Here is a 24,899-nt window from a genome sequence, read left to right as displayed (position 1 = left end):
GATTTTGCTTGTTTTAGAATTTTTTGCTCTTATTGAAGATAATTAATTGCCGCTTTTTTTTTTTCATTTCCTTCCATTTCTTTAATTCTACTCCCCTACCTCCATGATCATTCAGATCTGTCACATCCTGTTTTACTTTTAAATGGTCCAATATCTCTGATATCAATCAATTCCATTATGCATCAAAAGGCATCCCTCCCCCAGCCCTCTATGTTCCTCCTCCAATCTGGACTTGTACTCCAGGCCTGCTGCCCAGCTGCACCTTGGATTTCTTATACTTTTCCTGTGCTCCACATCTTCATCTGATTTTGCTGCCTTATTTCTCTGCAGCACAATCTCTGGAAGGTTATTAAGAAAGGGTGCATTGGAGTTAAAATTCTTGACTTCCTGCCTATTTGAAAATGTCCTTCCTCTACCCTCACACTTGCTCAATCATTTGTCTGGAAACAGAATTCTAGGTTGAGAATCATTCCCCTCAGAATTCGGAAGTTAGTGCTGGTTGGATGTCCTCTACCTTCTAGTGCTGCTATTGAGAATTCTGATGTCTTTCTTATTTCATTTCTTTTGATGTGACTGTTTTTGTTCTCACTAAATGCTCTTAGCATATTCTGATTTGTGCCAGGCATACTTTGTTCATTGTTTATTCATTCGCTGTGCAGAGCACTTTGTGGTTACTTTCAATCCGGAGACTCATATCGAGTTCTGTATTTTCTATTATTTCCTTGACAATTTCCTCTCTTCCATTTTCTTTTCTTAGAACTGCTATTAGTTGATGTCAGACTTTGTGAATTGATTCTTTGAATTTCTTACCTCTATTCTATTTTTGTTGTTGTTGTTGCACTTCTGAAGGATACTTTCTCACATTTATTTGTCAGTCCCTTTACTGAGCACTTAAACAATAATTTTTTTTAACAAATAACATACATTTACGTCAAAAATCCAAAATTACAAAAGAGATTGTAGGTAGAAGTAAGCCTCCCTCTGGCTCTCATTCCTCAGACATCCAGTTTACCAAGTTGGTAGGGAGATTTGGCACAGCAGAGGCTGGGGCTGAAAGCACAAACTTTATGAAAGTTTGCATGCGCAGTGATGGAAGTTCCAGCTCTCTCCTCACCCAGTTTCTAGAAGGCAGCACTCCAGACATATATAATCTTACATAGACACTAGCTGGGTGTCTTTTCTGGAAGATAGAACCTTGGCTGGCAGCATCCTTGGGTCTTTTCTCCTGGGTGGGTAAGATTCCCTAACATAGAACATTCTAGTGTCCTGTTGGAGAGTATAATAAGCCTGGAGCCTCACTGCTGACATTTTCATATAGAGAGCTGGGGGGGTTGGGGATAGAAGTGTTGGGGAGAGCCATCTTCATACTCAGTGTGTAAATTTCCTCTTTATCTTTCTGTTTATAGTATTGTGCCTCTCCCCAACTCTTCCTGGTCTCCTGATCCAGACCCTTTGTTTTACCTTTCAAAAGAGTGAAATTTTAGGATTCTGATGGGGAGGGGCTGGGGAGTCATCTGGCTGAGCTGAGTTCAGAAAGGCATCTGTAGTTTTGTTTTTTCTGCTCTGTAGACTGGGTGATTTCTATGGGTTGATTTTCTTGTTTACTGACATTCTTCTTTGTCATTTCCATTCTACCGTTACCTAGTCTACCTAGTGGATATTTTATTTCAGATATACTGCTCAGGTTTAGAATTTCCACTTTTTTATAATTTCCATATCTTTGTTCGAGTTTTCTACCTTTTCTTTCACTAAGAGTATTTTTTTTTTAATTTTACTGAACATAGTTATAGACTTTTAAAAATCTTTGTTTGCTGCTTTAAATATTTGAGTCCTATCAAGGTCAGTTTCAGCTGATCACTTTTTTTTTTTGAGTCTGAGTTCCATTTTTCTGTTTCTTTGTGCATTGAATAATTTTGAGTTCTATACAACATAGTAAATGTTATGTTGTGGGATATCTGGACGCTTGTTTTCCACTTATTTGTTTTAGTAAGCAGTTACCTTGCTTACATTCTGATTTTGGTGTGGCAGCTCAAATTGTTTCCTTTCTTATACCTCTAGCTGTGAACATGTAGGTTGAGAGTCACCCAGGTTTTGATAGGAGTTTGCACACATAATCTGTGACTCTTTGTCACTGGCCCTCCCCTTCCAATATTACCACTTAACTTTGCAGTGGCTGTGGTTGTCCTGACAGCTGCTCTCTGGTTCTTCAGGTCAGAAAGACTGCAGATTTCCTCATGGGCTTCTAACCATTCCACTTGGTCACCTTCCCTCCTTTTCCTCCTTCCAAATGCCAGCGCCCACTCCAGAGCTGCCTGCTTCTGTTCACGCTGCAATGCCTTTAGGGAGTTTTTATTTTAAATGTTCTTCAGAGTTTCTAGTTGGTATCTGTGGGAGGGCAGGTCCAGTGGGAGTTTACTCTCTGTACCAGAAGGGGACTCCTTCTGATTCTTAAACAACCTTGAATGGTTGTTTTAAAAACTGTCCTTTTTTCAGTCCTTAACTCCATGTCCCAAATAACTCAATCCCACCAATTTCTGAGCTTTGAGAGGGTTCTGTGGTACAAACTACAATACCACTGATGCTATATTCACCCCTAAAAGGTCTTTCAGTGAACATTAAATGACATATGAATACAGCGGGAGGTAATGGAAGATTGTGTCATGGAACATTCTAAATCAGACAGAATATCTGCGGCTCTTCCATTTAGTCTCTAAGTGGCAGACATTTGGTTTCTTTAGCCTTGTGTGGGCCAACATAAGAGTATGCCTTTAAATAGGTATTTTTTTTTAAATGTGGCTAAGACTTCTAACATCAAAATCACATAAGGTGCTGGTTAAAAATGTGGATTTCTGGGCCTTACTTTAATCTCCCAGGATCAGTGGAGCCCAAGAATTTTCAGACAGTGAGTGCTCCCTAAATGGTGCCTATGGTGGTGATTACAGTCAACAAACAGCCTCCTGGTCTGGCGTGTGTTTCAGTCTCAGGGGCCAGGTTGCTGTTTGCTCATATGGGACTGGAATTACCAGTCAGACATAGCAGCTGATTTCAAGTCAGTCAACATGCTTCAGGACAACAAATACAAACAGTTCAGAGGCATAGCACATGATAGGAAACCAGTTTTGTTTTGTTTTCTTTTCACAGGGTCAGTTTGAAATGGTTTTAGAATAAGACTTTAGTACTGAAATTTGAAGATATTCTTATCATTGAAACTGTGAATTCCTGTCACTATAATGGACAGAAGAAAAATGACGCCTCTGCTATAAAAAGCTGACCTTTTCTCTGTTCTCTTCTTTCCTCTCACCTACATTCAGTGAAGCAAATCAACAGGACTGCTCTGTATTATAATCTCATGGAACCAGTTCCTTTCCATATGTAGGCAACTACATACATATGGAAAGCTTTAAGAAGGTCATCTCATTAATTGTTGGAGGTGAACTTCTACTTTTAGCTTGCTATACATTCAAGGGAACAGAGAAAGTGTAAATGCCTGTTAGATTCATTGAATTAAAAATTAGCTTCATTCTTCATTCATTCTAGTTTAGTCAATCAACTTAGGTCTCAGTAAATTTGTCCTAGAGAAGTTAGTGTACTTTTTAAAGCATCCATTTAGCTATGAAGACAAAGGCTATTTCCTAAAAAAAAATTACCCCAACAGTATGATATGAATTGCATAACTCAATAAGTTTTTATTTCCAACTGAAATAAAACTTGAATCTCTTTAGCACTCAAGTCAAAACTTTTGGCTTCATTCATTGGTCCAGAGTTCAAAATATTTTCTCCCTCTGGTCTTATATCCTCTTTCTAAATGTTGTTTACTTCAAATCACTTAAAATAGAACTGAGCTGGTCTAGTTAAATTTTGAAAAATTTTAAACCTTCTAACTAACAGGTTGGTATTATCTGGGACTCAGAAGTGTGAACCTCAAGTGACAAGGTTTTTTCTGAACTCAGAGCCTTTCAAATTGTTCTCTATAGAACTGTTGATTAGCCCTGGGGTGCAAATTTTTCTCAAATTCTTCCTTCCTCTCTCCCTCCCTCCCTTCCTGTCTCCCTCCTTCCTGTTCTTTCTTTTAATTGTTTGTTAATTATTCCCATTTTTCAGATAGGAAAATTGAAGCACTGGATAAGATAGTGCTTGAAGCAAAAGGTAAGTATTGTGCTCCTGACCCGGTTATGTATTTGGCAGGGACCGAGATAGAAATAAAAGGCAGGTCTCCCTCTCTTATTCAAAGCTATAGAACATACACTACTGGGCCCTTTATGAGGCCCTAAATCAGTGATTCACCTCCTGTATACCTGAGCCTGTAGGGGGTGGCGGTAAGGGAGTCTTTGAAGGAAGCAAGAAGGATTCAAAACATTATTTTAATTATTTCAAGAAGTCCAACAGAAATTGAACATTTCTCAAAATAATATTGCATAAATTAACTAGAATGCCATGGTATTTTCACTTTTGATTAGAGTTAAATTAATTCAGTTTGATAACATTGATTGTCATGCAGATCTGAAGCTGTGATTATAGTTATATATGTCTTAGATGATTAAAATGTAAAAATAGGTTAATTACATCTTAATAAATGCAGTTTGTCTGAAAGGCAGAACTTTATAAAACCTGAAGCTTATCAGAAAAAAAGAAAGATAAACATTGGGAACTCTACATATATCTACAACAGGCAGCGTGATGAGGCATCTAAAATTCTAAAACATATCTGTTTCAAAATACCTCCGGAAGCACAAAGTTCCATGTATTTGCTCTTTCTGGTTGCCTCACATGAACATTATAAAGTCAAATTCTCCTTTTCTTAAACGTTTGGTACTAGTTATGACAACAGCCTATCACTGACAGCTATTTAGTGTTACGTATGTGTTTTGGACTTTGCTAATTTCCACCTAGGGTTAATATCTGTGGATGCTGACAGCACATTTAAAAGAAGGCATTTGAAAGCAACTATTATACTGAGAAACAATGAGAAAAGATAAGTTTAACCCGTGATAACTTTTCCATGTGCTAAAAATACATAGTCATTGTAAGGGTAGTTAAGCTAGGTTGGAAAGGAAGAATAGAAGCACAGCACACTATCTGATCCCTTATGAATCATTATGCTAGTTGAAAGGCATTTCTTTGAGGAAGTACTCAATTTGCTTCCCTGAGCTGGCTCTACCGATTAGGATTCGAATAAACATGTTACAATTACTTTGGGCGTCACTTTTCTGATTCACCTGACTCGGGCTGCTGGACACACAGTCCGGAGTTCACATGGCTGAAGGGCAATGGCTGAGATCATTGTTTCCATAGGGCATGGCCTTTAAAGGTTAAATGGGTGGAGAGGGAGGACAGACTCTGGAGTTCAGAACCACGTAACTTGTACATGTAGGTTGCATTCTTCTCTAGTATATTCTGATTCCAGAGATCTTTCTGGAGTGTTTCTTGACTCTAAGGTATCACCCCCACTTCTGTCTCTGTGCAGGTGCCTGTAAGCTTCGCGGTAACATGGGAATTTGCTAACCATGAGGGTTATTTGTATAATCATTGTATGTCTATTAAAGCATGGTACACAAAAACATGTGCCATAACAGAAGTTTAGTCTACTCAGGTTCTTCCTTTGTCAGGGATGGGCATGGCAATGGTCTCTAGTGCTCTCCCAGCATGAGTGCCGAGGTTGCTATACCACATCGGATCTGGCTGTGAGTCTCTGTGGAAAGCTCCTCAGAGGAAGAGGGATTATGCTGGGTTTGGAAGGGATTCTGATATCAAAGTTAATAAAGTGAAGCAATATAGGTGAAAGGACACCTCAGGCTTGCTGGAGCATCTGCAAGAAACTCCCAAGAGTAGATGATGTTCAGATCTCATGACCAACCTTCTGTATCTCTAAGCTTCCTTAAATAGTAAGTCCCAGAGGAAAGATTATCCTAATCCAACACTCTTGATCAAGTTGACACCAGACAGATGACAATTTACATATGTGAGAGACTCTCATTTGGGGGTGGGGAAGGTAGGTTGAGACAAAGGATATATTTTAACCTTTAAAAAAAAGTTCCACCCAGGGCAGGTGATGCTTTTCCTTTCATTTCCTCATGCTATTATAGAAAACAACCATCTACAACACTTATAAGCATCTGCATTGGAACCTTTTATCACATAAATCTGAAGGGTTAAGAGTTATTAGTATGAGATTCTAATTGTGCAATTTTCTAAGTTCTTGATGTATCTTAAAGTTCTTACCTTTGTGTTTGTCTTTCATGCTCAGCTCTTTCTCCTGCATGAAACATGTGGGGCTTGGCATCTGGGAGCACTCTAAGAACTATTTATTAATAATTCAGCTGTCATCTATTTAGAATCCATGCCAGCGCCTGTTGTTCTAAGCCTGTATTAGTTAATCATCATCATAACTTCATGACCTACTCTTGTTCTTTCTTTCTTTCTTCTTCTTTTTTTTTTTTTTTTTTTACAGATGAAGACATGGAGATTTTTGAAAGGCTGAGTAATTTGCCTAAAGTCAGATAAACGTGGAAAAACAGGATAAAGTGTTATTGACTCGAGAAGTTGTGTTCTTAATCACTGTGTTATATTGCTGCCCTTCCTCTTGTTGAAAGGATAGATAATATGTGCTCTTTCACATTGGGGGAAGTGTAGTGTTAGCAGGTCTCTGCTTGATGACCTCCTCTGTGATGGAGAGGAAGGGGTTTGGGCTGGGGACTCTCTTGCCAGCTTCAACAGCAAAACAGATATATCCGACTCTGTCATTCACAGGAATTTAAAAATACATACTCACAGCAAAACTTCACACTTTACAAGAGCATATTCAAGTAAAATGGCATATATTGAACCTGTTATAATTGTTTTGGGAAGTAGGACTAAAAGATAGGCAATAAACACACAAGATAGGAGAAGGGACCTTATGAGGGCTCAATGATGATAATGTAGTGTGAGTTAAGAAATATAATGAGTGCAGCCCTTTTCATTTGAGCAGTTCTCCTCCTCCTTGGGAAAGGAGTAAGAGCCAGGGCGAGGGAAAAGTAGGTTAGGTTAAGACAAGATTTGGAATGTCAATAGAGTGCTTCCTTCCTCAGATTCAGAAATTATTTTTTAGTCCTAGAAAGGGGAAACTTTAATGTTAGCATCAGCTACACATAGGCCTAGGGTTGGCTCCATCAGGCACTTAGTTTTTGCAGGAGGATGAAAAGTCTGAGTCCTATCGTTCATGCACTAAAGGAGAAATGGTCTCAGAATGTGCAAGCTAGAAAGGGCAGAGTTATTCTACAGATTAAAAAGGCAAAGTTCAGAGTGGTTGAAGGACCAGGCACAGCTGGTTTGGAACAGATTCCCAATGACAACCAGTTCTCTTCTCACTTGTCCATGCTGCTTCTGCAGGCTCCTCTGCCTCAATGGTCTCTGGGCAGACCCCACACAGTGGTAACTCTCTGGTTCTGTTGCTGAGCTAGGGATGGATTTGTTTGATACATTTTCCTCTTCTTCATGACCTTGACTCAGAAGAGACTTGAGTTGGAAGGCACTCAGTAAATATTAATGATAGTGATGGGCAATATTGAGGAAGACGTGCTTAGGCTCTTCAAAATGCTTCAGTAAGGAAATGAGCTTCATAACTATTTGTTCTGGATTGTTGTGGCTTTTCATTTTATTCTAGTTTTAGCTCTGCTTTTAACTAGCTATATGAAAATGAACCCTTATCTTGGCTTTCTTGGTTTATACAAAGTGGGGGAAGGGTGGTTTTATATTCTTCAAAAGTAAGGATTCTACAGTGAAGGCTCTGTGAGGACTCCAGTAGTAACTTTTCCCCCCAAGGGAGGCATGAGAGGGCTCATACTCACCAAATGTTCTCTATGTAGTTCTTCTGCAGGATTTCTGTGGCATTTACCCCGCAAATGTACAGTGAGCTGCTCTCCAAGAGCAAGGTGCCATGTAGAGAGATACACAGTTTTTATCTTCCAGGCACTACCATCTTATTAGAGAAAGAAAACAGGTAGATAGAAGTACACTAAGTGCCAAACTGGGGCAGGCTGCATGAGTGCCGAGGTTGCTTATACCACATCGGTTCTGGCTGTGAGTCTCTGTGGAAAGCTCCTCAGAGGAAGAGGGATTATGCTGGGTTTGGAAGGGACTCTGATCTCAAAGTTAATAAAGTGAAGCAATATAGGTGAAAGTCACAAACAGACAAAGACTCAGCCCAGGACACCTCAGGCTTGCTGGAGCATCTGCAAGGAACTCACAAGAGTAGATGATGATGTTCAGATCTCAGTTTCCAGATGAATGTAAATTAGGAAGGTGACCAACTGAATGCATGATTTATAGCAAATTTTGGTCAGTAGGCATTTGATTATGTATCTGAGAGTGAAAGCAAGAGAATATGACTTAACAAAGATGTTTGAAGTCGACCTAAAAGCAGAGTTTGGTTGTGACAGAGGAATCCTCCCAAGATGGGCACTTCCTGGGGAAGGGAGATACATATTTTTGGCCACCTGACCATTTACATGTGGACCAAACTCACCAGGAGTTACAAAAAAGAAAGACAAAAAGAGGACATCAACCTACTAAGAGATAACGCAAAACTGTGAAAAACAGATGAGCATCTATGAATTAAGAAGTGCGTGGAGATTGTTGCAAGTCAGAACAATTTTTAAAAGCAGCCTAAAATGCAATGTTTCTTAACAAGAAATAGTGACTCTATGAGAATAAAATGCTGCCAAGAGCTTTTCTGCCCACATTGAAAGTGTATGTGTAATATCTGAACAATTATGTTTTGCATCTGAATAAGCTTGTGAGTCAATAAATGCATAAATCAGTATCCTGTTTTAGATACAATTTACATTAATGTGTCCCCCAGGAACTTGAAATAGTTCCTACTTATAAAGATACTAGAGGCCCAGAGCATGAAATTTGTGCACTGGGGAAAGGGTGTCCCTCAACCAGACTACACCCTCTCCAATCTGGGACCCTTTGGGGTATGTCCAACTATCGGCAGTCAGACAACCCTCTCACAATCCAGGTCTGCTGGTTCCCAACTGCTCACCTGCCTGCAAGCCTGACCAGCCCCTAACCACTCTCCTGCCAGCCTGATCGATGCCTAACTACTCCCCTATCAGCCCAATTGCCCCCAACAGCCTCCACTGTCAACCTGGTCACCCCCAACTGCCCTCCCCTGCAGGCCTGATCACCCCCAACTGCTCTCCCCTGCTGGTCTGATCACCCACAACTACCCTTTCCTGCCGGCCATCTTTGACCACATGGGGGCAGCCATTTTGTGTGAGGGTGTGAGGGTCAATTTGCATATTGCCTCTTTATTATATAGGATAGATATGGATATGAATATGGGTATGGAAATGGATTGGATATACATTTACATACACATATACTAGTAGATAGATAGATAGATAGATAGATAGATAGATAGATAGATAGATAAATGATAGATAGATAAATGGGACTGGAAAGCTGGGTTGGAAACAAATTATATGCCTGGTTACGAAATGGGGGCTTGCTCTTTGGATAATAGAATAATACCGATATGATTTTTGGATGACGATTTTATTCATTAAGCTTCTGTCTGCCTTTTGGAAGCTAAGAATGAAATATTAACCATACAATAGGAAGTATGGAGTAGACTCTCTGAGGCCAAATGGACCTGTCCTCACAGCAGCCATCAGTCTTGCTCCAGGGAGTAGAGTTCCTGAGCCCAGGACAAAGGACAGCAGGGGCTCAGCTATCGCTTCCTCTGAGGGTTGTCTGTGACATCAGTGTGGCAGTGCTGGGACAGAATTATGCTTTGGGCTTCTTCTGGTGGCCTCATGAGGCCCCCCTCTTGCATGCCCCTTGCCCTTCTAGTGAAAGAAAGGACAGATTTATGGCAAGAATAAAAATGGAGTCCACATTGATGTAGCAAGCAGCATGCCTGCTAATAACTAGCATTTCTATGACACTAGGTGGAAACAGGATGGTTAGACTCAACAGAATTCACAAATAGTTGCTCATCTCCTTGTTAGGCATGCCTTCTATTTAACAATTAGCTATTGTTTATTTCTGTAAAAGGGGAATGATAGGAGACAAACAGAATCATATTTGGATTACTTGAATTTTCTAAACTTACTGTTCTGGAGACTATTATACCAATAATAATGGGGATCTCTTATATTTGTGATGATTAGCATCTTACAGCATGGTTTCAAATATATTATTTCTTTAGAGTTTCACAATCTTGTCTTGTAATCATCAGGGCTGGTGGTGTTCTCACCCCTGCTCCCATTTAAGGATATGGAAGCTGAGGTTCCAAGAGCTTGTTGCCTGGAAACTCACAGCCAGTGAACTGCAGATTCAAATTAAAACCTTCTGACCCCTAGTTCAGTGTCCTTTACTTTTTGCCACACACGCACAAAGCAGCCTTGATCTTGATGCGGCATTAGGAAAGGTCTTGTCTAGCAGCTCATTCTGCTCCTCAAGCCTTGAGATGCTGCTGAACTCCAACCAAACCGTGGTCAAAGGGCAAGGTATGACCCAGCTCCCCTGAACAAAGGTTTTGGTCATGGAGTACACCTCCCCACTTGCATATTCTTATTTGCACAGAGAGGATTGTATTACAGGGTCATCTTTGTTCCAATCTCCACTTCCGTGTTCGTTTGTATTCAGAGAAAACTGTGTTTGGGATTTGCAAAGTCCAGCAGAGCATTTCCGGGTTTCATCACTGGCATTTGTTTTAACCCATTGATATACCCGTCCTTTAAAGCTTGAGTCTAGGAATGGAAGTGAGTGTGAAAAATGTTGAGGGTATAGATGGGCCAATGCTGAGTGTTTTTAATAGATGATATCGCTATATCAGCTCCTTTGTTTATTAAGAAGGCCACAAAGCTGTGTCAAAAGGAAAGAAAGAGGAAGAGAGGGAGAGAGGGAGAGAGGGAGAGAGGGAGAGAGGAAGAGAGGGAGGGAGAGAGAGAGAGAGAGAGAAAGAGAGAGAGAGAGAGAGAGAGAGAGAGAGAGAGAGAGAGAGAGAGAGAGAGACTGATTTTATTCAAGGTAGGGTCTTTGAATTATTTATCTTTGCATCTTGTCCTTATCCTTAGCCTAGCACCCAGAAAGGTGCTGCCAGTGGAAGACATTTAGTGCACTATTGTGGGCATGAATGACTAAGGACCCAGGTAACCTGCTTACTCATCCCCTGCATTGCTGGAATCCATTCCTATTCATGATGGAGGACTTTGAATAGCTCTGAACATCCCTTTGTTTGCTATATACGCATCCACATAAAGCCACGGAACAGGGTCTCCTCTGAACCAGCTCCAGAGGTGTAAAAACTGTTATATTTAGAAGCAGCGATTCATAGCTTTGTTTTCTTCCAAGACTTCTATGTTCATAGAAAAAGAGGGTGTTCTATATTTTCAATCCCATGCCCCCTCTTTAGAGTTTTGGCACCTCTAAAGTGATAGCTGTGACCAAGACTTATTCATTTGAGCTATATTTGTACTTGGCTGTTTGTGAATCAACACTTTCATAAGTTAGTAAAACTATTACTGGTAACATAAGAGTCAAGGAACTGAACTTTACAGAAATTCTGAACGACACCTAGAATGTCTTTAGATTCCTGTTTGTTTGTTTGTTTGTTTGTTGTTTGGATGCCCAAGTCATCATTTCTAGAGTTAAGTCACTCAACTTGCAGGTTGTCTATCTGCTTCCTTGAGGTCCTTGCTAGCCAATGAGCCAGCTGTGAAGTCTGGCTGAGCCTGTGGGTCAGTGTTTGGCTCACACAGCCTTCGCTGGTGGCTTGGAGAGCTGGCAGTGTGGCCACAGAGAGTGGGCAGTGTTTAATCAGTGGTGGCAGGATGCTCCTAGGATGGTTGGCTGCCAGACAAGTGTCCAAAGAACTGGCAGCACCTGTTTCTGTATAATAAGCACAGAGGAGGCTGCCTCTTCTTCTCTCCCCAGGCAATTACCCTGTGTTTCCCCTCAGCCAACAGCTTGCCTAACTCACTCTTCTCCAAACCTTTTAGATGCAAATGACGGGGAGGACGCTAGGGCCCCAGGGACCTCAATCATTGTCCTTGGTGTTGTTACCTTCTGTTACCCAGGCACTTGGCCTGAATTTCATTCAGTGCTTAGTGTGGTCTGCTGGGCCGAGCTGGCTTCCTGCTTGTGTCAGTGCTATGTTGGCAAGATATTTCCACTGCCCAGGAGGCAGCCAATGCCCCCTGGCTGGGGCTTGAGTGGCCCTTTTGTTCGGAACCACTTGGAGTCAATTGTCTTCTGACAGGCTTATCACACACACAGTGTGTTCTCAGGCTCTATAGCTCTTGCCAGAGAAATAATAGTGATCTGCTCTTTCCTGAAATCTTTCTCACTCTAGGAGTCCCCAGGAGAAGCTCACAGAGGGCAATCAATAAATATTTGTCGAGTGAATTGAACAAATGAAACAGCTTCTGGGTCGCTTACCCACTTTCACAAATTCTCCATGTGGTGGTAAGTTTGGCTTAAATAGAAGCTATGTGGAAAGTGTACTGCAAAGGCAAAAGCTTTGCTTTATTTGATGCCCTAGTGCAGTAGATGGGATACAGCCCGGTGGCAGAGTGCTGTGGGGTCAGTGGAAGTTGGGGAAGTTGGCAGGTGATGTTTCTTTTCATCAGTTGCCACGTGCCAGCAACGAGGTGTGTTAAAATATTTCACTTTCTATGCATAGCAGCCTCCAAAGGAGGAACTATTGCCCTGTGTTAGTGATCAGGAAATCGAGGGGAAGTCACCTGCTTGAGGTCACACAGGTAGTAAAAGGTCGAGCCAAAGTCCGGAGCTGTGTCAGAGCCTCATTGTTCCCATTGTGCCAGGCTGAGCCAGGCCCTCTGGAATTCCTCACTCTGGACTCTCCAAAGAAAATTCACTCACAATAAGCAGGATGCCTTCCATTTGTGTAGCACTTGGACATTTGCAGAAGGACTTACCATTCACTATTTCATTCGCCTCTCACAGTAATTTAGTGAGGTATTAGCTGCGTAGCACCAATGAGAAACTGAGGTGTGGAGGTCAAGAGAGTTTGTCCTAGAATTCAGGGTACCTAATTGCAAATCTAGAGCTCTTTTTCACTGGGTTTCAACAAACAAACAAATAAACAAACAAACAACAGAGCACTTTGACTAAATATTGTGAAAAAGTTCAATACGGCTTTAATTTTAAATACAACTACTAGACTGGAAGCTCCTTAAGCCAGAGTTTATGATTTACCTTTGTGTCTCTAGTTCCTATCTGTGTGGGGCTCGCTTCAAGTGATTGATACTTAACTGAGGGAATCAGGGTCACTGGTAATTGTGATTCATGTGTCTATAGAGCCGTTCCTTCACCATGTCTGAGTGTCACCTTCACTTCCAGGCAGCAGTTACTAACTAGAGCGGTGGCTTAAGAATGGTGTCATGGTAGAACTCTCACTTTAAATAATATTTTAGGTAGAATCTCGACATGGTAAATATTTTTTAACAAATGGTACTATATTGGGCAATTTATATCTTTGGTATTTGATGAAAAATACTTCAGTGGGAAACTCCTGTGACCTGTCTATGCCCTCCTAGGTTTCCAAAGCACAGTCTGAAGATTGCTAAGTGAAATGATTAGGTTATATACTTATATTTAAATCAATTTAAATGACCTCTTTATAAATTATTAATTTAAATCATTTATTTCTACTTGATTATTTTTATAAATTATTAGATTACTAGAGTGCTGTTCACTTCCTAACCCTGTGCAATATTAAGACGCAAAGTGGGGAGAAGAGATCAGGAAAAGAGGAGGTGAGAGAGGAACAGGGGGTGTCCCTTTCTGGATGTCAGAGACTCATACACTGTGGATGGAAAGATTTGAGAACACTGGGTCAGAACTCAGGGCTGAGTGGTAGATATTGTGTATATCAGATAGGATTCTTCGATGCAAACAGTAGTCCCCACCCTAGCAAGTTGAAGCACTGAGAGTTTCAGTAAAGGGATGTATAACGCATAGACTCACTGAAAGGAACACCTCCCAAAAGCACACTGCAGAACTGAGTTGCCAAGAGAGCTGTTGCTTCTGCATGGTGAGATAATGTTGTTCCTCTGAGCCTCATCAGCCAGGCTATTCCTCCTTTAGTTCACTTACAGTCCAATCTTATTGTCCTCTAAACTAAACAATAAGTTATAAAGACAGCCATTGCAACCACAACAGTAGGAAAAATAGAAAGGGATCAAAGAAATGAGATAGAGATAGATAGAGATGGCGATAGATAGAGATAGAGATAGAGATAGAGATAGAGATAGAGATAGAGATAGAGATAGAGATAGAGATAGAGATGATAGAGATAGAGATAGAGAGAATGGAATAAAGAAAATACGAAAAGCTATTATAGTTTCTTCCTTGGACCCCAATTCCTTTACCCTCAACCAATGCCTTAGTCAATCAGGGCTCTTTACTTAGTGGAGTACTCTAAACAGTATTCCTGAGGAGTCTAGCCTATGATGGTTTTGTCTGTACAGGGTTGTTACAGACTTTATTAAGTACTAGAGGCTTAGTGCACAAAATTCGTGTGTGGGGGGTGTGTCCCTCAGCCCAGCCTGCACCCTCTCCAATCTGGGACCCCTCAGGGGATGTCTGACAGCCTGTTTAGGCTCGATAGTAGGATCGGACCTAAACAGGCTGTCTGACATCCCTCACACAATCCAGGACTGCTGGCTCCCAACTGCTCGTCTGCCTGCCTTCCTGATTGCCTCTAACCGCTTCTGCCTGCCAGCCTAATCACCTCCTAACCACTCCCATGCCAGCCTGACTAATGCCTAACTGCTCCCATGCCAGCCCAGTTACCAGCCTGATCCCCTCTAACTGCCATCTCCTGCTAGCCTGGCCCCCCCAACTGTCCTCCCATACTGGCCATCTTGTGTCCACATGGGGTCAGCCATATTTGACCACATGGGGACAGCCATCTTTTGTGTTGAAGTGACAGTCAATTTGCATATTATTATTTTATTAGATAGAATTACCATAGATATGATTGTTTTAGGAGGTGCCCCAAAGGATCCTCTGCATCCCAAAGAACAGAAATTTATCCCTGACCCTATTATATAACAACATGTTTTTTCACCTTGATCACCAAGACCAGTCACCCCAGCTACAAAATAACTCTTTTTTTTTCTTCTTGTTTCAATGTCACAAAAAGCCCAAAGTAGCTACTGGTAGATGGCAGTCTCAACTTCTAGTTCAATGGGGCATTTACTGTGTCCTCTGGTGAATGATGCGATGATCTAAAGCTGCAGAGCTGTTTTATGAGCAGGAAGCAGATATTTAGCAAATGGGTCATCAGATGTAGGAGTGGGAGATATTTTGCTGCTTAGTTCCTATGAACATGTTTTCTGGCTATGGAAGAAACAGTACTATTTATTTTTTGATGATTTACCATATCTCACAACCTTGTTAGTCATTGTCCCAGCTCACACTATAAATGACTCTAGTGGGCCATTCTTCCATTCTATGAGGCTATCTATTTCTGGATGAAGGGCATATGATAATACCAATGAATCCTATGAGTGCGTTCACATAGCCTTACTTCTTTTCCCATACAAGAACTTTCTCTCAAAGAAATACAATGATGATGAAAAAGGCATTAAGTCCATAGGAGATATTGAATAAGGCCATACATGGCAGAAGCATGGCAGGCAAGGTAGACAAATCCATGTCTAAGCAAGAGTACCGATTCTGGTCAACAACCCAACAAGCAAATCCCCCCAACTAGTTTCTCCACTCCCAAATACAGAGTGTAGACGTTGCTGAGTAATAACTACGGGAACACAAGACAGTTGTGCACATAGTATTTCTGAGGAGTCTAGCCTGATTGAGAGACATGCTGTCTCTGCCGGATTTTGAACAATGGATGATGACAAATCTGTTTTTTTCCCCAGTCAACCCTTCCCCTACTCATTTATGCTTTTTAAAATGTTTCCCAAATTCTCAACTCCACCCTCTTCCCTTATTCTAGAAGACGAACTTTCCTCTTTTTTCAAGGAAAGAAGTTGAAGCTCTTGAGCTAGAACTCACACATATCATATTGTCATGGGCTGGTTTCACCCTTAAATTCAGAAAATAAATATAGGACTAAAAATTCCATCTAAGTTCTTAATCCCATCTCTTGTAGAGTTTTTGCTCCTTCAACACACACTCACTCCCTCTCTCTCTCTCTCTCTCTCTCTCTTTCTCTCTCTCTCTCTCTCTCTCCTCTCCTCTCTCTCTCTCTCTCTCTCTCTCTCCCCCCCCCCCCCCCTCTCTCTTTTCAACCTCAATGTGTCTATAGGCTTCTGGCACCCAGATTGTTAATAAGCTTGGATTTAACCCAATTTAAAGCAATGGCAATATAAAAACTAAAAAAACAAGAGGCAGATCCTCTTGTAACTCCACATGGTTCTCTAGCCCAGCGTTTTTCAACCGCTGTTCCGCGGCACACTAGTGTGCCGCGAGATGTTGCCTGGTGTGCCGTAGGTGCAGACAAGACAAGAATTTTATAATTTTTCACTATTTTGTTTGCTTAATATTTCATAATAAAGTAATTATAAAATACTTTCTTTGTGTTTATTTGATTCCTATTCAAGAGAATTACTTTATATATAGTCAATATAGGCACAGAGTTAAATTTTTTAACATTTTCTAATGGTGGTGTGCCTCGTGATTTTTTTCATGAAACAAGTGTGCCTTTGCCCAAAAAAGGTTGAAAAACACTGCTCTAGCCTGACTCCTTTCCTTTAGTTAAGGCTTTTCAAAATAAGAGTCTGTACCAAAGTCTGCCTTCTCACCTTTCGTTCACTCCTCAGCCTATGTATAATCAGGTTTTTATTTCCTATTTTCTCTGAAACTCCTTGGGTCACAAATATCAGACCCACAGTATAGTGACCAAACTCAATAGCTACTCCAATCCTTATCTTATTTGCCATCTCTGTGGTGGCTGGCAGTGCTGATTCCTCCCTTCTCCCTCTTCCCATCACTTCATGACTCCACAGTCATGTGGTTTCCCCTTGTTTTTCTTGATCCATCAAGTTTATCTTCTGCCTACCAGCCTCTTAAATATATTCTTTAAGGATTGTCACTCCCAGGCCTTTGCTCTTATTCCTTTTGTAGCCCCTGAGCAATCTCCAGTGTTGTTGTTGAGTTTTTTATTTAACTGTTCCAATGTGTTGATGACTCTCAAGTCTATGATTTTGGCGCAGGCTTTATTCATGAATCACAGATCCACATATCCAGTTGCCTGTAAGTCAGCTCCAGATTAGTACCTCATAGCCATCCCAAACTCAGCAAGGCTCAAAATAAAATCATCTCCCTTATTTCTGCTTCCTACCTTACTAAGGTCCAGTGATGTTGTCAGGGAAATTAAAGTTGCAGCTTATAATGAGGTGGTGGAAAGAGTGTAGAAAACACTTGTAGAAAACAAAATGAAAAATATTTGATTTAAAGAGAAACAGTGGTCTAGAGTAAGCATGTCAAACTCAAAGGCTAACACAGGCCAAATAAACAAGGTTTAAGTTCATGTGGGCCACAAAAAAAACAAAAGCTTCAATTTTCATAGAAACATGGGTTTATTTTGATAGAGGCATGCTGAATACAAAGGACTGAAATACATGAGTATTCGTTAACATAAAATAATAGAACATTTAAATAAAAAATAATATTTTTTCTTGAACATTAACTCAGTAGACACTGACTAACTGCACAAATTAATAAGCATAATGCAAATGAACCCATTTTCCTTGTTCTCTGAAAGTGAAATATTTCCTGTTATGCACACCAAACAAGTCAGTACAAGACTAATGAGGTGGCAATTGGCTGCTAAAATATTCGCTGCTAGTATTAGTGGAGAGAAATGGTGGGCTTGCGCATAAGGAGCATAAAGGAAATGAATGCAACATGATTATAGTAATAAGGCATTAGCGAACATTGTAGTGAGTTATTAATAATTATATATAACAGGATATTGTAAAATTACGTTATGAAATTTTTATTAAAACATTTCTTATTGTACATACTGTTATATTGTCTGGGCTGCAAAAATATTTGTTGTGAGCTGCAAGTTTGACATGTTTGGTCTAGGGGTTCTAGACTCAAGGTAGTCTGTAGGCTCAAGGACACAGGCTCAAACATACATTTTAGAGGACACAGCTAGAGGGCACTGGTTCAAGCATGCATTTTAGAAGACATGGCCTAAAGGACACTGGTTCAAAGACACAGACTGGAGGGCACATACTTGAGGACCCTGAATAAAAACATATTCTATAGGACGAATCTAGATTACACAGTCTAAAAGACACAGGCTATATGATGAAGAACTGTAAGACAAGGAGCACTTTTAGAGGAAAGGCCCAGACTTCACTGAGGATGAGTATCTGGGGAAAAGAGCAGGGACTTTACTCCTGGGGCAGGAGTTGATTTCATGCACTGAAGGGGCAATGGCCAGGAGGTCATCCGACAGCATGTTTAGGAAGGGGTTGCACTGTGCAGTGCTGAGAAGGTAAGAATCAGTAATCACGGGCGCGTAGGAAACTATTCAGCCCCAGAGTTCTAATAAGATTCAATGGTGGAAACACCAAAGATGCAGGATGCTGGGCCCTTTTTAATGAAGCGTTCTGAGAAGGTCCAAGCCAATGGAAAGGACTGAAACTCATCAGATGCTGCAGTTGTTCTGTGGGAGCCTTCACTCTCTAATGAGGGTGAGACTCTTTGAGGGCAGGTAGCCTAGCACTTGCATGTTTTTGCAACTCTTTTCACACCTGATCATGTGCCAGACACATTGAGGGTCCTGGGTAAATAATCCTTGAAAAGAGTTGAGCAGCTGAGACTGGTTTGGCTCAGTGGATAGAGCGTCGGCCTGTGAACTGAAGGGTCCCAGGTTCGATTCTGGTCAAGGGCATGTACCTTGGTTGTGGGCACGTCACCAGTGGGGTTGTGCAAGAGGCAGCTGATCGATGTTTCTCTCTCATTGGTGTTTCTAACTATCTGTCCCTCTCTCTCCCTCTCTGTAAAAAATCAATAAGATATATTTTAAAAAATAAAAATAAGATTGAAGGCAGATTACATTTAAAAAAATAATAATAAATAAAAAGCCAGAACCGGTTTGGTTCAATGGATAGAGCGTCAGCTTGGGGACTGAAGGGTCCCGGGTTCGATTCCGGTCAAGGGCATGTACCTTGGTTGCGGGTACGTCCCCAGTAGGGGGTGTGCAAGAGGCAGCTGATCGATGACTCTCTTTCATCGATGTTTCTAACTCTGTATCTCTCTCCCTTCCTCTCTGTACAAAATCAATAAAATGTATTAAAAAAAATTTAAAAAAAAAGAGTTGAGCAAAAAATTATATCTGTTGAGTTCCTAACACCAGCTATCTCTCACCTCTCTCTCTCTCTCTCTCTCTCTCTCTCTCTCTCTCTCTTATTTATTTATTTTTTAAATTTATTTATTATTTTTTCCCACTGAGCCAGTTACATTTGCCTTCAGAATTGGGGAATGGCTGGGAGCAGGAACTTTGTATGAAGAAGGAAAACAGAAGAGAAAATATCCTATTAAATACTGGAGAATTTCTTTTGTAAAATCAGTTGAAAAGGACTTTTATTGAAAAATACATGGAAAAGCACCATAGCTCTTCCAGTGATTTATTTGCATGCTAGATTCGTACAGCAGACAAAAGTATCAAGGAAAATTCCAGCACTTTCTCCTAGTATTAGGCCATCAGCCTGTGACTCTGAGAATGGTGTCAATTTTCTCACAGAGAGGTTATTACCTCATGAATCACTTGTCACTATTTGAATGGTATGCCAATCTTCATGGAGCACCCATGGTACTTGTCTCTACATACTAGTAAACAGCATAGAATTTCATTTTGCTCATTCCCTGTTACGAGGCTGGTTTTACTTTATTGCTGGCATGGCAGCTCCTGCTTGTCCTGCCCAAAGCCATCAGCATAACTCTGTCAAAGGTGAGATCAGTTTCTCACCTTTCTGATTTTTATCTCTAAATTGTGAAAGAAAAGTTGGCATTAAAGAGCCTCAAGTGCCTCCTCTAAATGTGTGTTAAAATGCACTGCCAGGTGAGAAGTGATTTCATTTTATATAAATTATGGGGCACTGGGACTTAAACAACAGAACTGGTGGGAGGATGGTGTAACACAAGTTTCAGATTAATGGCACAGTTAAGAGTTAACTGCTCCCTTATCTTCTTCGTAGCCTATTTCCTCCAAAGATTACTCCTGGTTGAGCAGTCTGTGCTTCCTAACCATGGCTGGGCTGTTTTTGGAAAACCATGACTTTGGTGCTAAGACCCTGAACAAATTGTGGAGTGGACACAGTGTGTCCTGCCCCAGAAACTTTGAATGCTTGGGGTCTCCTGGGATTCGGCAACTTTAAATGAAAACCCCACTGGGGAGATGGCACTGTGACACAATCTAAGTTTTAAGCCTAAAGAGACCAAGCTCTTCTGGCAAAATTCCATGCCCTCATAGAATATTAAGGGATAACAAAACAAAACCTATGGGGCAAAAACCTAAAGTCACACTATGTAATTCTGATTTTATTCACTTGGATTTTTACTTGTGAAATCTCTTCAGTTTAGGTTAACAAACACTCCTTCCTTCCTTCCTTCCTTCCTTCCTTCCTTCCTTCCTTCCTTCCTTCCTTCCTTCCTTCCTTCCTTCCTTCCTTTAGCCCTAATATGTGCCAGACACTAGGCAAAGAGCTAGAGCACATGTGTCAAACACAAGGCCCACGGGCCAAATCCGTCCCGCCAGGCCTTGCAATGTGGCCCGCACCGCGCTGTCATCACTGCACTCCGCTGCGTTTCCATCACAATGACAGTTTATGACTGTTCAGTAAACCATTCGGCCCGCGATTTAGGCTGGATTTTAGATTTTGGCCCCTTCTCTGATTGAGTTCGACACCCCTAAGCTAGAGATATGAAGATGAGTAATATCAAAATCTCAGCTTTCAGGGAGAGATAACAGATTTGTAACTAAAGAAATCATGACACCATTTCTATATAATCAGTGTCATTATGAGATAAGTAAACCAGGGGCTATTTTGGCTTGGGATGCCCAAGCAGGTTCATGAAGCTAGTGACATTTAAGAGACAAACAGAAGTTTCTTAAGCAAACAATTGGGGTGGGGGGTGGGGGCTATCATTTAAACAAAGGCAACAACAAAACATAAAGTATCTGTGCTTTAGGAGTTTGCAGTGTACTGTAGGACACACACACACACACACACACACACACACACACACACATTTATTATTCTAAAGAGCAGAAAATGGCCCTCATCTAGCAGCAATCCCTGGATCCAGGGGTGCAATGCCTATCATCCACAGTGGAAGAAGAATGACTCCAAGTGATACACCCTAACCCTAACCCTAACTCTCCCTCCTGCCATGAGGCATGCACTAAGACACTAAGACTATGGGAGTCTAGCGATAGAGGGGAGCGGGGGATAAGGGTGACCTTTTAATTTAGAGAAGAAGCTCCCTTAGGGCAGGACACTAAAGGGTAACTAAGACTTCAAAAACCAGAGAAGGGGGAAGGACACCCACTCTTCCTTCCATGCTTGTCAGGAACCTTTATCCCCTTGAGCCTGTCCCTTGTGCTTGTCCCTTATATTCAAGGTGGCAGAAATCTGAACCCCTCCTTACCATAAATAAGAGAGACTATGGCAAGGGCAGGAGAGTCACACTAGGAAATGTGTCACCTGAGCCCTCTCCTCCCAAATTTCAGAGATCTACTCCATACTTGTACCCACCTTGGCTCCAGCTAGTTGTCTGGGTTATTCATATTTATTTAAGAATCTCCTTTGAAATGGCCCAAAATACAAACTCCACACAATAAGCAGGGACTCAAGAGTAAAACTGATGAATAATGCTGCCTATGTACATACCAATGCAGATTGGAAGCATAACATCTCTTGGAGTGTATGGATTGGAGTCAGACCAGTGTAATGAACCATCCAATGTTTATTGTTCACCATATGTATACAAAAGACAGTCTTCTCTCCTAGTACTCATCAGAAGGAGCTCTTGTTAAGGTCACATTACTAAGTCAAATGATCAGTACTACTGATCACCTTAGTTGACTTTTCAATGGCATTTGACATAGTTGGCCACGTCCTTCACGTCCTTTCCCAGGAAACAATCTCCTCAGTTAGCTTCCAGGAACCTTGCACTCTTGCCTTTCTTCCTGTATCAATGAACCATCCTTTTTAGTCTCTGGTCTTTTGAAGGCTTCTTTTCTTCCTGCCACTGACTCACTTCCTATTTCTCTTTTCTATCTATATCCTTCCCAGGGTGATCTTATCAAATATCAAAGCTTTGAAGATTATTTGTATGACAAGGACTACCAATTTTGTAAATTCTGTCTTAGACCTTGCTCCAGGACCCCAAATTTAAAAAACAAAACAAAACAGTGACCTTCTTGACACCTCCACTTGGAACTTTGTGGAGCATGTTTTAAACTTGAGCTCTTGGCCTTTCTCTCTAAGCCAGTTTTGCTCCAGGGTCCCCAAATTCAGTTGATAGCAACCCTATCTTTCTGCTCTTTTAGGCTAAAATCTTCAAGTCTTTACTCAAATACTACCTTCTCATGAGGCCTACCCAGATAATGCTATTCAAATTGCATGCTGTTGTCCCATTGCTCACCTCATCCACTTTATTTGAGCTATTTTGTTTTCATAACCCTTATCTCCTTTTAACATAGTATACAATTTAGTTATTTATCATGAAAATTGTTTATGTCTCTCCATTCTCACCCTCATCCCTGCCTAAATGATAACCCCCATGAGGATAGGGAATTTTTTTCTGGACTACTAATCAATGCAAATAGTACTGGTCTGTAGTGTGTACTCAATGAACCTTTGTTGAATGGATGAAAATAGGCAAATTAAGTTACAGTGACCTAAGCCAATTACTGAGAATAAAATAATCTTACATGACACTGATGTTGTCTGTTGGTAGCACACAGTGACATAATGATCTAGGTGTGACACTTTGTCCTTGAGAGTTTGAGTTGAAGTTCACTGAATAGGGAACTGAGCACTGGCCTTTGAGTTTATTTGCTCTATCACTAGCCCAGGGGCAAGCAATGATGGTTGCCCCCTCCCTTCCTTCCCTTTCCCAGGTATAGACTCCATGGATATTATGATGGTCTCTGAAAAGTGGGCTATAGAACTGGCTGAATCTTGTGGGCTGGTGAAGAAGCGACAGAGTGGAGCCATTTGGCCATCTCCCACACATGTCGTTTATGGTCTGTTTCAGGCCATAGCTCTGAGGCAGTAACTGAACCCGTCCTAGTGATCTGAACATGTGACCCTTGGTGAACCTCAGATCAATGATTTACCTCTGCCTGACTGTGACTCTCTCAGACACCCCTCTATGTTTGGCTACAGCGACAGATGACAGTGATTCACTCAGACAGGTGACCTGGCTAGATGAACTCACAGAATTCTTTAGCTTAGGTTACAGTTATTCTCTTGATAAAATCCAGACACATAAGGTCAGTCTTTTGGGGGCAAGGAAATCAACTGATTCCTAGCAGTATCCACTGTACACAGGAAGTTGGGTGTTGGGGGCCCTGTTTGTTTAAGAACCAGTCAGCCGAGTATAAGGCAGCCAAAAAGAGAGGGAGGCACTGCCAGCCGGTTGCTACAATAAACATATCAGAAAGTGGGGAGGTGGGAGAGGTTAGAGTAGGGCTGGAGACTTGACACATCACTGCCTATTCTCTAACCCCAGACCTGTGGGCCAGAGTTTCTCAAATTGTAGTTTTGGGAACATCTGCAAAGAATCACCTGGAGAATGTGTTAAAAATATCAGCTGAACCTCCAATCCCGAGTTGTTCCGGAGTTTGCATGTTTGCAATCTCCCTGGGTGATTCTGTCCTGTGTACAGATTCAAAACCATTATTGAGGCTGTGTCCTACCCTTCCCATGCAGTGCCCTCGGCAGGCTCATCACAACTTTAGGCAGTGACTGAATGTCAGGGACTGGCTCCTGAATCTGTTCTTGGTAGTTCTGACTGTCCCCAGGTCCACACACTCACAGCCCATCTGGTTGGCCCCAAACCACCTAAAATTAGAGCCTCTAAAATGAAATTCCTTATCTATGTCTCCAAACTCAGGGTTCCTCCCTGACATACTCATTTCTTTTCCTCAACAATCAGGCTCACAAACTTTGAAATATTCTTAAATCCATCTTGTTTTTTGCCCCTTTCTCCACCCTTATGAAATATATGATTTCTTCATGTGTCTCTAGCCTTGAGAGAATTTCTTTCTCTCCATTTGCTGCAGCCAAGGTTAGGGCATCCTTCTTTCATGCTAACAGGGTGACCAACCGACCCAGTATGCCTAGAGCTGAAGGATGGAGAACTTTTCATCCTAAAACTGGGAAGATCCCAGGGGGACTGGGACGAGTTGATCATCCTACACCTGGACCACTGCAGCAGGGAGGAGGTGAACCTCCTCCTTGGCCTCTGACCCCGCAATCTCACCTCTCTATACATCATCGCGACCCTCGCACCATCTCTGATTGAATTTCCCCACGTATAATTGTTCCTGACCCCTAAACCTTCCACCTTCAAGGATTTACTTCACTTTCTAATTAGTTTAAATTAAGTACTATGGTGTTCAAGGCCCCCAACAATCTGGCCCTATCTCCTTACTAGTTCATTTTCAATTATTTCCCTCTACATAGCCTTTGTTCAACTGAGCCAGCACTCCCATGGGACATTTTCTTTTCTGAACCTCTGTGTATGTTGTTTTCTGGCTCCATACACTTTCCTGGCACATTCTTAGCCTTTTGAAATATTAGTCATCATTTAAGTTTCAGTTCAAATGCTTCTACCTTTGAGACACTACACTTCTGATCACCATCCTCTCAACTCTTCTCATGACTCCC

Source organism: Pipistrellus kuhlii, unplaced genomic scaffold (assembly GCF_014108245.1).
Source record: "Pipistrellus kuhlii isolate mPipKuh1 unplaced genomic scaffold, mPipKuh1.p scaffold_m20_p_3, whole genome shotgun sequence".
Taxonomy (NCBI): Eukaryota; Metazoa; Chordata; class Mammalia; order Chiroptera; family Vespertilionidae; genus Pipistrellus; species Pipistrellus kuhlii.
This window is presented reverse-complemented; position numbering follows the sequence as displayed.